This window comes from Peromyscus maniculatus, chromosome 3, assembly GCF_049852395.1.
Source record: "Peromyscus maniculatus bairdii isolate BWxNUB_F1_BW_parent chromosome 3, HU_Pman_BW_mat_3.1, whole genome shotgun sequence".
Lineage (NCBI taxonomy): Eukaryota > Metazoa > Chordata > Mammalia > Rodentia > Cricetidae > Peromyscus > Peromyscus maniculatus.
This window is the reverse complement of record NC_134854.1, coordinates 65,389,266-65,405,096: the sequence shown is the minus strand read 5'-3', so window position 1 is coordinate 65,405,096 and position 15,831 is coordinate 65,389,266. Positions and strand designations below refer to the sequence as shown.

Sequence of the window (15,831 nt, the reverse complement as noted above, 5' to 3'; positions counted from 1 at the left end):
ACAGCAGTGTGAAATGGGCTCAGGTCTGCATTTCCTCCTGCTCCTCTCCATTTCCTTGGCTGATGGTACTGATGAAGGATGGGCCTGGAAAGCTGCAGAGCTGAGAAGGCATCTCACCAGTCAGGTCTGGCTGCTTCTGGAAAGTAGGTCTGAGAGGATCTGTAATTTAACTTTATAGTCAAACCATGTTACCACACAGATGAAATTTATTAACTGGGTACACTGGTACCAGTGGGGGTATAGCTCAGGGGTAGAGCATTTGACTGCAGATCAAAAGGTCCCTGGTTCAAATCCAGGTGCCCCCTTATTTATGTTGGAATCTGGTTAATGACTTACTAGGTTCATCTTAGGGAGGCCACCCATGGACATGGACTTAGAAAGTCTTCATTAGCTGAAGTTTCTAGAAGCAATGCTTGTATGCCCATTTACTTCTGTGGGTTGCATTCTCAGTGACACTATAATCACCCACTGGCCCAAAGGCTGGAACCCACAAAGTGCCTTAGTACAATGCACACAGCTGAACTCTGACCTTTGCTGAGTCCTCTCTACCTTCTTGTTTTTCCCATCTGTATTCTTTCCTTCAACCTCACAGGGACAGTAAGTTTTAATAGTCCATTTGACACAGTGTATAATCACATGGAAATAAAGTCTCAATGCAGAACACAGTGTCTAGATCAGGTTGGCCTGTGTTCCTGTCAGTTGGGGATTGTCTTGATGATTAAGTCAATTGATGTATGAAGACATAGCACTGTTCTCTAGGCAGGGATCCTAGATTGTGTGAGTGTAGAAAGTGTGCTCAGCACTAACAAGCATGTGTGCACTTATTTTTCTCTGCTGTTAGTGATAGATGTGATGTGACTAACAGCTTCAAGTTCCTGCTGCCTTGACTTCCCTGAAATAAGGAACTGTGTCCTGAAATTGAGAGCTAACACCAACCCTTTCCCTCACTTGCCTCTTGCCTGGGCATTTTATCATTTTATCACAGCAGCAGAAATGAGGCTAGAACATACGCTCCTCCAGTGTCTCCTCTAAATGAGTGATGGTCTCAGTGTGGTCCAGAGCTGCCCATCGAGTGACAGACTGCATTCTGCATTCAAGACTCTCCTGGCAGGCTGAGATGGGGTGGAGGAGGGTCAGAATCTGAGGCTGTGCCAGCCTGCACAAACACTGCCTGTGGGCAAAGACTCTAGGAGGGTCAGGACATCAGCGGAGGTTTCTGAACTTTTTAGTCACTAACTCACTCCTGTCAGGTGTTGAAGAGATGCCAGCAGAGTAGTGCTCTCTGATTAGGAAGGTGAAGTGTTCCTTTTGTAAGTCTGGCAGCATTAGGATGTCACCCAACGTCCACTGGGTTGTCTTGTTTGATTCCAAAGCACAGGTCCTGCAGGGTGCTCACTGCTGGGAAGATGGTGAGGGAATACTTGAGCATGGGTGGAATGGCTGTCCTGGTGACCCAAAGGCATAAAAATATAGAGTTGAACTTACAGAGCTGGAGGATATTTCATAGTGAAGTGATGACTGTGTGAGCATTTGTGACAGGCTGCCTTTGCCACAGATTCTATGAGAAGTGTTTGAGTGGCCATGAGGACTGACTGGTTATGAAGAGAATTCAGAGGCAATGGCAGATAGACTTTGCTGTTGGAAAAAGTGAAGCTGATGTCTCCATTATAGGAGCCCTTGACTAAATCAGTTCACGGTAGGAAGAAAACCCTGCATCTTCTAGTTACATACTCCTTGGCTGTGTGGCTTGTTTATCCGTGTGAAGACTGATTTGGCTAAAGTGCTACATAGGAAATTCTCTTAGATGGGATACAAGTGTCCTGCGGAAGCCCTGTCGTCCAAAAATGCACCACTGACTGACCTGCATTGTGACCGTGGCTTTTGAAAAATGGGATAAAGTGATTAGGACACAACACGTTTCTTGTGGTAGCTCTGTTGACAAGCTCTGATTCCCACACCTGCTCCCCACACCCATCAGGTACTGACCGAGGAGAAGGCAGAGTCTCTGGCTTATTATAGGAATTCCCATTATGATTCATGGTGGAAAAGAAACTGTGAGATGACTGAGGGGCCTCTAGGGCATGGAGTGTGCTTTAATAAAATGTACCTGTATCATAGGATGCACAGGCATGGCAAACAAGGTGAAATACCAAGAAAACTCTCTGAATGCACGGGAGTACAACCTATAATAGAATGTCTGACAGCAGGCTAAGGTTCTGAGTTCAAATGCAGCTGCTTCCTATTGCTGTTTCCCTTCATTTGAAAGCCTAAAATTGGCATCTCTCATTAGTGTCTGCTTACTAGTCACCCACAACACTGTCCCTCCCAGGACGCTGTCAGTGTCTTTGGGAGCATCAGATGTCAACCATAAGTGAGGTCCCATCGATGGTTAATGACCTGTGTCTATTTCAGAAGTTCTTCATTAGTGGCTCCATCCCCTTACACTGTGGAGGGATGTCCTGAATCAGAGGCTGTCCAGGAGTTCTGATGCAGAGTCAGCGGGTCAGTGGGTCCCACTCTCCATACTGTGCAGCCCCAACATGTCCTTCATCTATTTCTTCATTTTGTATATATGGCTATTTTTCCTGCATGTGTGTCTGTACTACACATGGCTGCCTGGTGCCCAAGCAGCACAGAGAGCATGTGAGACCTCCTGGAGCTGGAGTTAGACACTGTTGTGAGCTGACAAGTGGGTGCCAGGAATCACACCTGGGTCCTCTGCAAGAGCAACATGTGTTTGTGAGCATTGAGCCCTGGCTCCAGCATCCAGCCCTTCAGTCCTGTCTCCCTTTTCCTCCCTTCAGTTTTGTCTCTTCTTGGTGGACATTTCTCCTACATTCCTTTATTTTTTCTTACTCTCCTCCTCAGCCTCCGAATCCTCTCTCCAAGGATTAAAAGTTCCCAGTGATACGTGACAAGGTGACTCTACTTATAGCCTCAGAAACCAGAACACAGATGACCTTCTCCCTCATCCTGGTCACTGTAGCCTACCAGGATTCCCTCTACTTCACACAGAGTGTGGGGAGAAGACTCAGATGTTTCGGATTCACCCCACAGAGGGCAGGGATGTGTCACCACCCATCTGCTTGCTGAGCAGTGTAAGGTGTCTGCCAGCTGGCTGAGTGTGTACTTTTGGACCCAATTTTTCAGGTGACCAAGTCTTCATTTATATTTGCAAAACAGTGAGTTCTCTAGTCCTAGTCCATGGCAGTTTCAGTAGAAAGAACCAGTATCTGGTTCTCGAACCATCTGTGGAAGCCGGCACAGCAGTGGGCAGGGGAAATGACTAAACACAGGGTCAGGAGTGTGCTGCCTTCTGTCTACACTGGAGAACTCCAGTTGATTCTCCAGAGCTGGGGAATGCGGATCCCAGGCTGTGGGGTGAAGCACACAGCCTCCTGCATTCCAGGGTGCATGTTGGCCTGGTGGGCATCCAGTGGTGGCTGTTGACTGGCACCTCCTCTAACTGGTCAGGATCTGCACTGTGGCAACAATGCTTCAGCATTTAAGTTTCACTCCACAAAGCAAAGTTACCCTCAAAGATTCAAACTTTTTACGTACAGCATTTGCTGCAGGGCCAGGTGTATCTGCTGCAGACCTGACGGCTCGGGAGCATCAGGAGGTACCACGGACAGCTCCACAGCCTCCAGCCTTTGCTGAAGACACAGAAGGAAGATGACAACCCAGCACTGTGGGGAGCTCTCAGCTAATTCTGCCAAGTGACCAAGATTGTAAAAAACAAAAAATGAAAATAAAAATCAAATTCCCACAGCGCTGTCTAGTGAGATGGCTCAGCAGGCATTGGCTATTGCTGCACAAGCCTGAGAATCTCAGTTTGGATACATGCCCACACATGTATATCCTATATGGAACAAGATGGGGGGTTATATGTATGTACTCCAAGCACTCCTAAGGAAAGAGGGAGATGGAGGCAGGAGATTCCTTCCTGAAGCTCACGGCCTGTTAGCCTGGGGTGGGCAGCCTAGTTTGTAGTAATAAGATGGACTCCACTTCAAATAAAACCGAGGGTGAAGTGTGACACCTCAGGCTTTTCTCTGTCCTCCTCACCTACTCCATGGCATACACATGCACTGATGTACAAACACACCATACATGCACACACAGAGACAAATACATACACACAATCACTGATGTAGGAAGTTTAAAAAGGCCCCATCTCTCTCAAATGCTGATTTTCATTAGTGGAGAGAAAGGTTGCCTCGGGCACTGGAGGTGAGAAGTCACAGAGCATCCTTGAGTAAGGCAGTGCAGAGATATGGTGCTAATGAGGTGAGTATGCACACATACAAGGTCATAAATCACTGGCAAAGCACTTTCCAGCTGGACCAAAGCTAGCCAACAGGGAAGAAGCTTCCAACTTGGTCTCCCAAGTGCTGTGAATATTCTGTGTGGTGTCTTCAGCTACAGAGTTTTGTCAGCAAGTTCTGGTGAATGTCTGAGAGCAACGGCAACAGCCTGTATTGTCATGGGGGTCTCTGGGACACCAGAGTTTAATTGGAATTGCTCCACACAGGGGATTATGCTCATCTGAGAAGCTATAGATTGCCAAATAAAACATCCAGTTCCGGGCAGGGATACCTCCCTCCGAGTTGTTGGTCAGAGGTGTGCTGGAGCCCCAACCATGTTTCTTATTGTCTCCTGGTGTCAAGGAGTGCTGTTGAGAGGTTACTGCCATGGGGATTTCTTGTCCTGTAAGCATCACCTACTCCTTGTAGCCCAGGTTTTTACGATCTTCCCTTTGGTCTTAGATTTCTTTGACATTTGCTTTTGAGTTCATTTTTCATCCATTGTGCCCAGTACTTACCAAATCTGATGGAAGTCCATATCTCCCTTGATGCAAATTTTCTTGTATTTGTCCTTCTATCATTTTCTGTTTCTGGTCACTGTGGTAATGGGGGTAGAGTGTGGATTCAGTCACGAGTGTTTGAGCCCTTGGGTGAGGGTTCTGTTAAGAGGATAAGTCATCCTCTTATAGGGCACCAAATTATTCGGTATTATGCCACCCAGAGTGGGAGGCTCTGGAGTTTATTCAATAAACCTCAACAAATGGAGACCTCTTAGCTTCACTGAAGTCCTCCTCACCGTGCATATGGTGAATTAATAACCAAAATGAAATTTAAGCAAGGGGGCACCTGGATTTGAACCAGGGACCTCTTGATCTGCAGTCAAATGCTCTACCCCTGAGCTATACCCCCATTTATAGGTAAGGTAACCTCTCATTAGCATCTCTTCAACCTTGGCACCACACCCAGGTTCCTACATGTTCACGATCTACTGGTTCCTCCTAATGATCTTGACCTGGCAAGATTTTTCTATTAAAGTCTGCCCTCCACCCTTCTCTCCAACCTTAGTCAGCCCATCTCAATGTTCTTTCTCTCATGTGGTCCTGGAAAGGGCACTTAACTGTGGTGTTTTCCTTAAGTTCACACTCAGTTTTCTTTATGTGGCCAAGACAAGAGCTGATGGGTCTGGATTTTCAATGGTTCAAACCTTTTGCCCAGAGACAACTTTATCTGTACTCAAAGATATCAGGAGAGTGTCCTTTACTTCCCTCCATCATTTATTCACTCAACAAACACCCATGGAGTTTCCTATGTTCTAGTCACTACAGCCATGCTGAGGACACAATGTGAGGTCAGCCATTCCCCTTTTCCTCAGAGTCTTAGTCTAAATAGGAGACAAATTCATGGATCCTAGTCTTTCCTCAGAAGTAGCAGGAGTGAAAGCACAGGCTAGGAGACAGGAACGGCATGTAAAGCGTTTCCCTTCTCGGAGCTCAGGAGTGACTTCCTGAGGGACTGACTATGGAAGTTGCCAGAGGAAGAATCACACTCTCATCTTCCTAGGACTCCTCTATGCTGAATTCCTGCACTGACTGAGCCATACAGAGCCTTGGAGGCCAGCGTGTGTCACAACATGAGTGTCACCTGGGTGGGTCTCACAATGAGTCCATTATCTCATGTGTGCTAAAGACATTAGCTTTGGTCCTGGAAGGACACTTGACTGTGGTGTTATCCTTAAGTTTACACTCAATTTTCCTTAAGTGGCCAAGACAATAGGAGACAAATTCATGGATCCAAGTCTTTCCTCAGAAGTATCAGGAGCCAAAGCATAGGCTAGGGAAACAGCATGTAAGGACTGTCCCATCTGGGGGTCAGGAGTGAATTCCTGAGGAACTGACTATGGAAAGTTGCAAGAGCGAGAATCCTGCTCTCATCTTCCTAGAACTCCTCTATGCTGACTTCCTGCACTGACAGAGCCATAGACAACCTTGGAGGGCCACATGTGTCACAACATGAGTGTGACCTGGATGGTTCTCACAATGAGTCCTGTATAGCTTCTCTCAGAGAAGAGAACAGGGACCAGGCCTGAGCAGAATACAGAGCACAGGGAACACAGTGCATTAGTCAGCTCTGTGTTCACCAATACTTCAGATTTGGTCTCTTGTATCTAAAAGAGACACTAGGAAGGGGGCACCCGGATTTGAACCGGGGACCTCTTGATCTGCAGTCAAATGCTCTACCCCTGAGCTATGCCCCCATCTGCTTCATGTATATCTAATAAACATCTCTGAACCTGTGTGTTCACTTCCTGACGTGTACTTGCTAGTACTCTGCTGTCATCTGCTTTCTACTGTGAGGCCCAGTCCTGAGCCAACTGCACACCTGTGTGCCACCTCCTCATGACCAGCACCAGCCTATCCTAGTTCAGAGCTGAGAAGAAGCAGTAACGCCTGGAAACCTGCATTCAGCTCATCCTCCATACCAATCTGGAGAGGCCAAGCTCAAAGGGTTGGATCTTAAGCGATTCATAGCTTCTGGAGGAGGGAAAATAGTTTTCTCTAAGGCATGGCTCCTGGTAAGTCACTGATGTTCCAGTGGATGACCCCACACCCAGAAGCATATGGATAGCACACATTTGAGGACATAAACCTAGGGGTGTAGATGTAGGATGGATCTGGGACAAGGAGTTAAGTAAAGGAGTTGAGGGTGAATATATCATAATACATTGTATGAAATTCTCCAAGGACTAATGATAATATTTTAAAGAAACATATTTTGTCCTCAGCAATAGGGCCTTACCGCCTCGTTGTGGAGAATAACCAATAATAGTCTTGGGAATAGCTGGTAATGATTTTTTTTTGTGTGTGTGTGGAGGGTTTCATGGAACCCCTTTGACCAGCAATTCTACATGATATAATTGATTTCTGGCTCTGGATGTTTTACTTACTGGCATTTAATTTCCTTTCCTATATGCATATATTTCAGGAGGCTTCTAAAATAGCTGGTTTCTGTACAGTTTTTAAAAGACCATTGTTAATGTCGCTTCCCATATCCCTTTTCTTGTCCTTGTCTCTCATCTTCCTCCCTAGTTAAATGATGCTATTTTGATTTCCCCTTTATCTCTCCATATGACTATTCTCTATTTCCCCTTCTTTGGAAGATCCTTTCCTCCCCATTGTCCCTTAAAAGGTGCCTAAATGCTGTGGTTAGTTGGGTTGTAACACACAGATCAAATTTTTATAAGCTTTAAGAGAAGACATGACTGAGAAAATGTCTCTATCAGATTGGACTGTGGGCAGGCCTATGGAGCACTTTCATGACCGACAATTGATGTAAAGGGCCTCTCCCACTGTGGGTAGTGCTATTCTTGGCCGGGGGGTCCTGGATATAAGAAAGCAGACTGAGCAAGACATGGGGCACAAACTAGTAAGCTGTGTTCTTCCATGGCCTGAGCTTCAATTTCTGCCTCCATTTCCTGCCTTGACTTAACTTCATGATGGCCTACAACTGTAAGTTAAAATAAACCCTTTGTTCCTCAAAAAAAAGAGAGAGAGAGAGAGAGAGAGAGAGAGAGAGAGAGAGAGAGAGAGAGAGAGAGAGAAGGCATGAAATATTTGCCTTTTTGGTTATTTGAACCTCACTCAGGATGATTGTCTCTAACTCCATCCATTGTCCTGAAATTTTCAAAACTACATTTTTCTTAAAATCTGAATAATATTCCATTGTGTAAATGTACCACATTTTCATTATCCATTCACGAGTTGATGGACATCTAGGGTATTTCCTATTTCTGGTTATGAATTGAGCAGCAATGAAAATGGAAGAGTATTTTTTCAGTAAGATGGAGAGTCCTTTGGGTAGATTTTTAAGAGTGGTATTGCTGCATCTTGAAGTAGACTGATTGTCTGAAGACAGCCCTTATTTCATAAAACAGAGAAGTTAAGATGGTGCTCAAGTTCTTCATACAAACTGACAAGCGTTCATGGTGCTAGTAATTACTCTGTGCACTACCAGAGGAGAAAGGTAATCATCAATATCACCCAGACACAAACCCTTGACCTACAACAGTCAACTGACTCAAGACATACTAGTTCAATACTGACACAAATGTTATAGAAGTGACCACTACTTTTACAAAATTGGGTTTAAGGGCCAATCCATGAGATAGAACCCATATGTTACATTGCTACAATAGCCATCTAGGTTATGGGCCCTTGGAGAAAACCCCACTACTAATTTTCTGCTAAGGAACATAGCAATAAAACAATTCCTAATGACATACTGCTATATTGCTCAAGCCATATCAGAGAAGCTTCTCCTTGCAGTAGATGGAAATGAACACAGAGACCCACACTGGACAATGGACAGAGAATGACAGACTTTGGAGCACTCAGTCCTAAATGGGATGCCTTCATCAACGCCCTCTATTCAAGTCTGAGGATTCTAAGGTGAAGAGGAAGCAGATAGGATATAAGAACCAAAGGTGATGGATGACTGTAAGGAACCAGTGTCATCCATTTTGTATTTTACTTTACCCTTCTTGCTACTTTTCATTGTAGATCTGCAGAAAAGTAATCAGTAGTAACCATGTGACACAGTCAACACCAGGCTGTCTTGGAATCTCCTCTGCCAATGATACATCCAAAACTCTTGAATTTATCCTCAGGCAGATTTTTAGACATGACCTTTTGCCACTTTTTTTGTATAAACACACACTTTGTGAACATATCATAAGATAAGCACTACTGTTTTCCAAGCTCCTATTAGTATGACCCAGTAAGTCACACAACATTCAACTGTCTTTCTAATCCAAAGTCCCAACATCTTCCATATTCCACCCAAAACCAGCATTGTTAGACATGTCATAGCAATAACACAAGCCCTGGTATCAACTTTTGTCTTAGTTACTATTCTGTGTTACTATAGTGTAACATATATAGTCATTATACTGTTTCTTTGTTGTGAAGAGACACCATGATGAAGGCAACTTATAAAAGAAAGCATTTATGGGAGCTTGCTTACAGATTTGGAGAGTTATTCCATGGTCATCATGGTGAGAAACATGATGAAGGTAGGCAGACATGGCACTAGAGCCCCTAGAGTTTACACCAGCTCCACAAGCAGAGAGTAAGCCTGACCTAATCTGGGATTTTGAAACCATGAAGCCCCTCCCGGTGACACATCTCCAACAAGGTCAAACCTCCTAATCCTTTCTAATCAGTCCACCAAATGGAGACCAAACATTCAAATATATGAACCCATGGTGTCTGTTCTCATTCAAACCAACACATAATTATATGAAAAAATCCTTAAATTAAATGTACAGACTATTAGTATAATGTGTGGTGAGAATTATATGCCTTATCAGACATACACAACCTAGAAATTTTACTTCCATTCACCTCTCAAAGGAGGGGCTCATCTTCCAAAAGAAGGAGTGTCATTTTGTTAAGAAACATCCAAGAACTCAAAATCTGGGAAAGAGATGCTTCCACACAGAAGAGATGGTGGAAAAGAAGAATGTCATGGTGAAGGAAGTCACAGGGCCTTGACCATGCAGCAGGCCTTTGGGGACAACCAGAACAAAAGGATCAGGAGCCAGGTCACTCCTGGAAAACAGAAAGTAGAAATGTTCATTAGACAGTAGAAATATATCCATGCTTGGAATATTATTCTGAAAAGTATTTCAAAGAGAACTCAAGGTTTGTTGGAATTGTAAATATTTAAAGGATATGATACAGTTTAAACATAAGACTACCATTAACTTCAGGAAAATCAAAAGTTCTACCCTATGTCTTTGTCCTGTTTAGAGTGATGCACATCCACCATACACAGTGTTAACAAGTCATCATGATAACAACAGAGAAAGTCATCCAACTAAAGGTTGGGACATGAATGTAATGGGAAAGTGAGAATGGAAGATGCATGAAAATTATAATCCTCTTCTACAACTGAGTTAGTTACTGTTGTCCAGACCTGATTAAATCAGACATGCCATGCTGTATGCATTTTACATATGTGCACAGGAAAGACTAGAAGACACAGGGAAACCTTTGGAGAATGGCACCCTTTGGGTAACAGGATCAATAAGAAAAGAATTTTGAGGAGTATTGTGTTTTTTTCTTAATAATCTTTCCCAATATTATAGAGTTCCAAATAATTGAATTGTGCCATATATGTTGATGTAACATATGACAATGAGTGTGTAGAGTGGTGATCGATCTGAAGGCCAGGGTAGAGGCCACAGCTTCAGCATTCTCTGACCTTCTGTGTCCTCCTGCTCTGCTGTCAGAGCTCCTCAATGACCCACTCAGGCCTTAAGAGACATCTTCATCATCTACGCAGCAACTACCCTCAGGGGCAACACTCAGATCATCCATGGACTGGAGAGGTGTCTTCACATGCAGGTACCACATAGTTCCCCAAAGAAGTTAGGCAGAGTCTCTTCACACTGAGGACTTGTGTGTAACTGAAGAAGCCAGACATGTAAAGCTGAGTCCTTTATAGTAGCTTATGTCTCTGTCTCCAGCTATGCTGTTCCACAGGCTGAGATGTTCCTGTGTGTGTGTGTGTGTGTGTGTGTGTGTGTGTGTGTGTGTGTGTGTGTGTTGCTGACATGACAACATGGGGCAGAGTTGGGGACACTGGGGACTGGAGTGGGACCTGTCTGAGCTGAGTTTGTGGAGGCAGCAGTGCTGGTCTTACCCAATCTTGTGAGACAAGTAAAAACTGTAAATTGTAGGGATGTTGAGTGTGAAGGTGAAAGGCACTTCCTAAACATCTGACAGGGAGGCAGCATAGCTCAGGGCCAGAGCATTTGACTGCAGATCAAGAGGTCCCTGGTTCAAATCCATGTTTCTCTATGTTTTTATACATGTGTTTATCATACACACTCAGTACTATTTTTCTTCCAGTTTTTACACTTATGGTCCTCTGCAGAGCTGGGAGCTACAGGCCAGCCCGACATTTGAATGGATGGATGCCTCCCATCTCTTCCAACAAGCTCCATGTCCATCCTACTCTTATAAGTGTCTCTACTCTAACTGAACATATCTAGTTTCTCTGTTGGGAACTTAAAGAGAAGGCGTGCACTATGGTGGAGAATTCTTCTGGTTTACCCAGGCACTGCAGCCATACAGACAGCCAGTGTCCAGGGACCAGAAAGGAAAGCTGAACAATAAATTATCTCCCTTCATTACTGTCTGGTGAACATGTTGTCAGAACTAAAGAGAGAATTATTGTGACTTCTTTGTATTGTTTTATTAAAAAAATAAAACTTGGGAGTTAAATATTAGGGAAATAAAGCTGAGAGATCCATGGAAAATAGAGAAACGATCATCCACTCTCTTCTCTGCCTTCCAGGCTTGAAAAAAGACCTTATGTCTCCACCAGCCCCTCCTTCTTCCTCCTCTGTGTGTCTCTCTAGCTTTCTCTCAATGTGCCAGAAAACTCTCTTGTCCATTCTTGCCTGCTTAGTGTTTACTCTGCCCTCAAACCAAGGTCTCACTCCATTGGTGGCCTCAGAGAGGCAACAGAAACAAATCTGCAACATTTCCCCTTCCTTGTCTAAATAAAGAGGAAGGGTTTTGACTCTAACATAGTAAAACTATATAAAATAAGAATAATTATCAACTAAGAAATACCTTTACAATGTCCAGTCCGTTACTATTTGGCACATTTAAAGAAAATAGTTTAGCTGGGCAGTGGTGGCGCACGCCTTTAATCCCAGCACTCGGGAGGCAGAGGCAGGCGGATCTCTGTGAGTTTGAGACCAGCCTGGACTACAGAGTGAGGTATATATGTACAATACCTTATACAAGAAATAGAAACATATAATACAGTATAACAAAAATAACCTTAAATTTGTATCAGTTTGTGAATATCTTTAACAAGAGTAGGAACATATATACAGTATAACAAAACTAAGCTTAAATTTATATCAGTATATAAAAATCCATACCAATGTAAAATATTTTAGAGTAATGGTTTCTGTTTCAGTTTGAAAGTCGATTCAATATTCTACCCTTTGATTCTATCATTTCTATATCTCCCCCCGCCTTTTTCTTTGTGTGATTAGAAAGTGCAAGGCTTATCTGAAGCTCTGGCTGGAGTAGTCTATGATGCCGGACCATCTTAGCTAACTGCCTTGAAATTGTACTGAGCAGTTTATAGTCCAAAGATGATTTTTAAGTGGAGTCTATTAGCTTAATGGTGTTACCACAATCCAGGTAGAATTGTCCTTGTTGGACTTTCTGGAGACTTCAAAGGTCGCTGTTGGGAATGATCACGATTCACTGTAAATAACTTAAATATTTTAAATGTCATATGCAGCATATCTCAGAATGGTTAAAGAATCACAATCTATTAATTACATTCAGGGTACACAAACTTGGTTCCTAGTTACCCGCTTTAGACTCAAGGCTGAAATTAGGTACAGGAAGCTAGATGATGCCTATTTCCAGAATTAGCTAGTATTCTATATGACCATTAATATCAAGACATAATATATATGTATATATTATAAATTTTGAGATAATATTTATACCTTAAGAAAAGTTTTGAAGCCGGGCGGTGGTGGCGCACGCCTTTAATCCCAGCACTCGGGAGGCAGAGGCAGGCGGATCTCTGTGAGTTCGAGGCCAGCCTGGGCTACCAAGTGAGTTCCAGGAAAGGCGCAAAGCTACACACAGAAACCCTGTCTCAAAAAACCAAAAAAAAAAAAAAAAAAGAAAAGAAAAAAAAAAGAAAAGTTTTGAGATGAGTGGCAATAGAATAGTCCCTTAATTTTGGTTTTCTTCTGTCCCATACCAGGTAGTGAGATAGAGACCTTGGATTTTCCTCTAGCAAACATGCTTGGGTTCATAGGAGAGACCATGCTCCAACTCCAAAATAGCTTTAAATTCTAATTGAGTTTGGTCTATAAAAAGACCATTTGCCTTTGTACATTTGTAGAAAACAGTAGAAACAAACATTTGGGAAGATTTATGAAATTTTTTTCCTGTTGGAAATGTGTTGTACCATTAAGCCCATTTATTCTTTTCCTTGGTATTTTTCTCTGGATGATTTGTCCTTCTTCTTCAGACATCTATTTGTTCGGTGGCCTTTGGATTCTTTAGTTGAATGCTTTTATTCTCCTGGAAAGACAAAACAAAACCCTGCCCTAACCCTAACTTTCATGAGTTTCCCTTTTTTGGGGGGTGGCAGGTTATGTTTGACCCAAATGAAAGGCATCTATCAGTCTTGTCAGTTAATTTAGATGGAATGGCCATGTAGTTGATGGACTATCACCTCTCCTAATCATTAGGTTTCTCCTGTTTGAATCTAATCTTTATCAATCTTGATGGTATCCATATCTTGTCTCTTCCTGTGGAAACAAAAGCAAAACCTCTTCCCCAACATAACACATATTCTGGTTTCCATTCTGAGATCAACACATCTTTGAAGTATACCAACCAATTTAATTCACACGTTTTTTCCATTATCCAGTGTCACTCCACAGCTGTAGTTCCTTTCTCATTAGCATTTTAAAAAATTAAGGTTAATAAAGTATTGTATAGTCTATCTCTGGGGATCTTTATTACCCCTTTCTGTTTATTAAGCATATCTTTTAAAGTGCAATTAGATGTTTCTAAATATGCCTGTCCTGTAGGATTGTGTAGTATACCTGCCATAACCTTTATATTGTAATATGGAAAAAACTGTGTCTACTAAATCCTCAATGTTAATGCCATTTATTTGTATTTTTAGCTTTGGTCTCTGATCATTTACAGCAGTTCACCAAAATACTTGTTTTCTGGTCTCTTGAACTTTTTGTTGTATCTATAGAAGTTTTTCTGTCTTTGGTCACATCCAGAGAGCAGTGTGGTTTTTAAGTCTTTTAACTGCTGTGTAGATGGTTTTCTCTGATGCTGATATGAAATGATTGCGGGCCTGTGGGAGCCCCCTCAGGGATTTCCCTGTGGCAAATATTTACCCTGCCTGTCCCTGGTATATCTGTATTCATTAGTCCAATGCCAGGCTTTGGCACACTTTCTGTATATTCCAGAAGGCTGGGGCCCTCTTTTTGGATTATCTCTAGAAAAAACATTGTTTCTAGAAACATTTTGCCTACAGTCCCTTTTCAAATGATCTCATTTGCCACAACTAAAACATCTGAAATTTTGATTTTTCTTAAAATTTCTAGAAATTACTTCTATCAAAGCAGCATCATAAGCATGAGATCCAATATTAGCCATATTTCTAATCCATTCTTCTATTGGTGCTGATTCTACCTTTAAATGCCCAATCATCCTTTTTCATTCTGAATTAGCATTTTATTTTCAATTAATATTTGTCTAACTTCTGGATCTGATGTCATTCTACTTACAGCTGAAGTCAATCTTTGTAAAAAAAAAAAATCAGTGAAGGCTTCTTTTGGGCCTTGTATAATTTTAGTAAATGACTCTGTCTTTTCCTGATTCTTAAACCCTGTCCCAAGCTGCTACATAGTGTCAAGGTGTGATCATTAAATCTTGACTGTCTTTGCAAATCAGCATACTGACCTTTCTTGAGAAGCTGATCTTGTGAAATTTCCATATCTCTAGCCCTACCTCATTGTTCTATGATCCTTGCTTCCTCTTTTCACCATGTTTTCCATTGTAAATGATGGCCAGCTTCCAATGTTGCTATAGCTAAATCTTTTCAGTCTTATGGAATAATTCAGTTCTGAGTTACCCATGAATTTAACATATATTTCACACAGGGTGAATATATTCCATATAAAATTCCTGCTTCCTTAAATCTCTTCAAGTCTAAAACTTCTACAGGATTCCAGTCAACTCTGTATTGCCTTGGTGATGCCTATCATCCTGTGGTCATTCTTGTATGGTAACTGGATAAAAAAAAGTTGGTTTTCTAATAATCTTGGGCCACTCTTACTCAATTTCATAATGCAGTGGTGTGATAGAATCTACTCTGAATTCCTTTGTCTGTGTCTGAATATTTTTCTTATTTTCATTAGTAGGTCTTTCTACAGCTTGTATTTATCAGTCATTTTCATTAGTAAGTCTAAGACTTGTATTTGGTTTAGATTTATTTATTTATTATGTATACAGAAGAGGGTACCAGATCTCATTACAGATGGTTGTGAGCCACCATGTGGGTGCTGGGAATTGAACTCAGGACCTCTGGAAGAGCAGTCAGTGCTCTTAACCTCTGAGCCATCTCTCCAGCCCTAAGGCTTGTACCTTATCAGTAAAATTTTTCTTATTTTTACTAGTAAGTCTTTCTAAAATTTGCATCTTTTCAATAGTAAGTCACTCTAAGGTTTGTATCTTACCAGTCAAATTTTTATATTTGGAACAATATCAAACCATTTTTTAGGATAAAAATGATAAATAAATAAATAAATAAAAATTGAAATAGAGATTGTGTCAATCCCAGCTGAGTGGTGTATTCCCACATTTATTTTTTCCATTTACAAGCCATACGTAGTAGCTCTAAACAGGATCCTAACACCCTCCATTGTGGTATTTCTGATTATTAACAT

The 15,831-nt window shown here is 42.1% G+C and overlaps 1 protein-coding gene and 3 non-coding genes across 4 annotated transcripts in view; 2 read left to right on the top strand and 2 right to left on the bottom strand.

Moving 5' to 3' along the window:
* Nucleotides 1-15,831, top strand: part of Znf746 (zinc finger protein 746) — a 279,080-nt gene that overhangs the window by 66,528 nt on the left and 196,721 nt on the right. The window lies entirely within an intron of this gene.
* On the top strand, nt 234-305 carry Trnac-gca (transfer RNA cysteine (anticodon GCA)). Its single transcript has one exon. It is a non-coding gene; the product is annotated as a tRNA-Cys (tRNA).
* Trnac-gca (transfer RNA cysteine (anticodon GCA)) lies at nt 5,145-5,216 on the bottom strand. Its single transcript has one exon. It is a non-coding gene; the product is annotated as a tRNA-Cys (tRNA).
* Nucleotides 6,490-6,561, bottom strand: Trnac-gca (transfer RNA cysteine (anticodon GCA)). The gene has a single exon. It is a non-coding gene; the product is annotated as a tRNA-Cys (tRNA).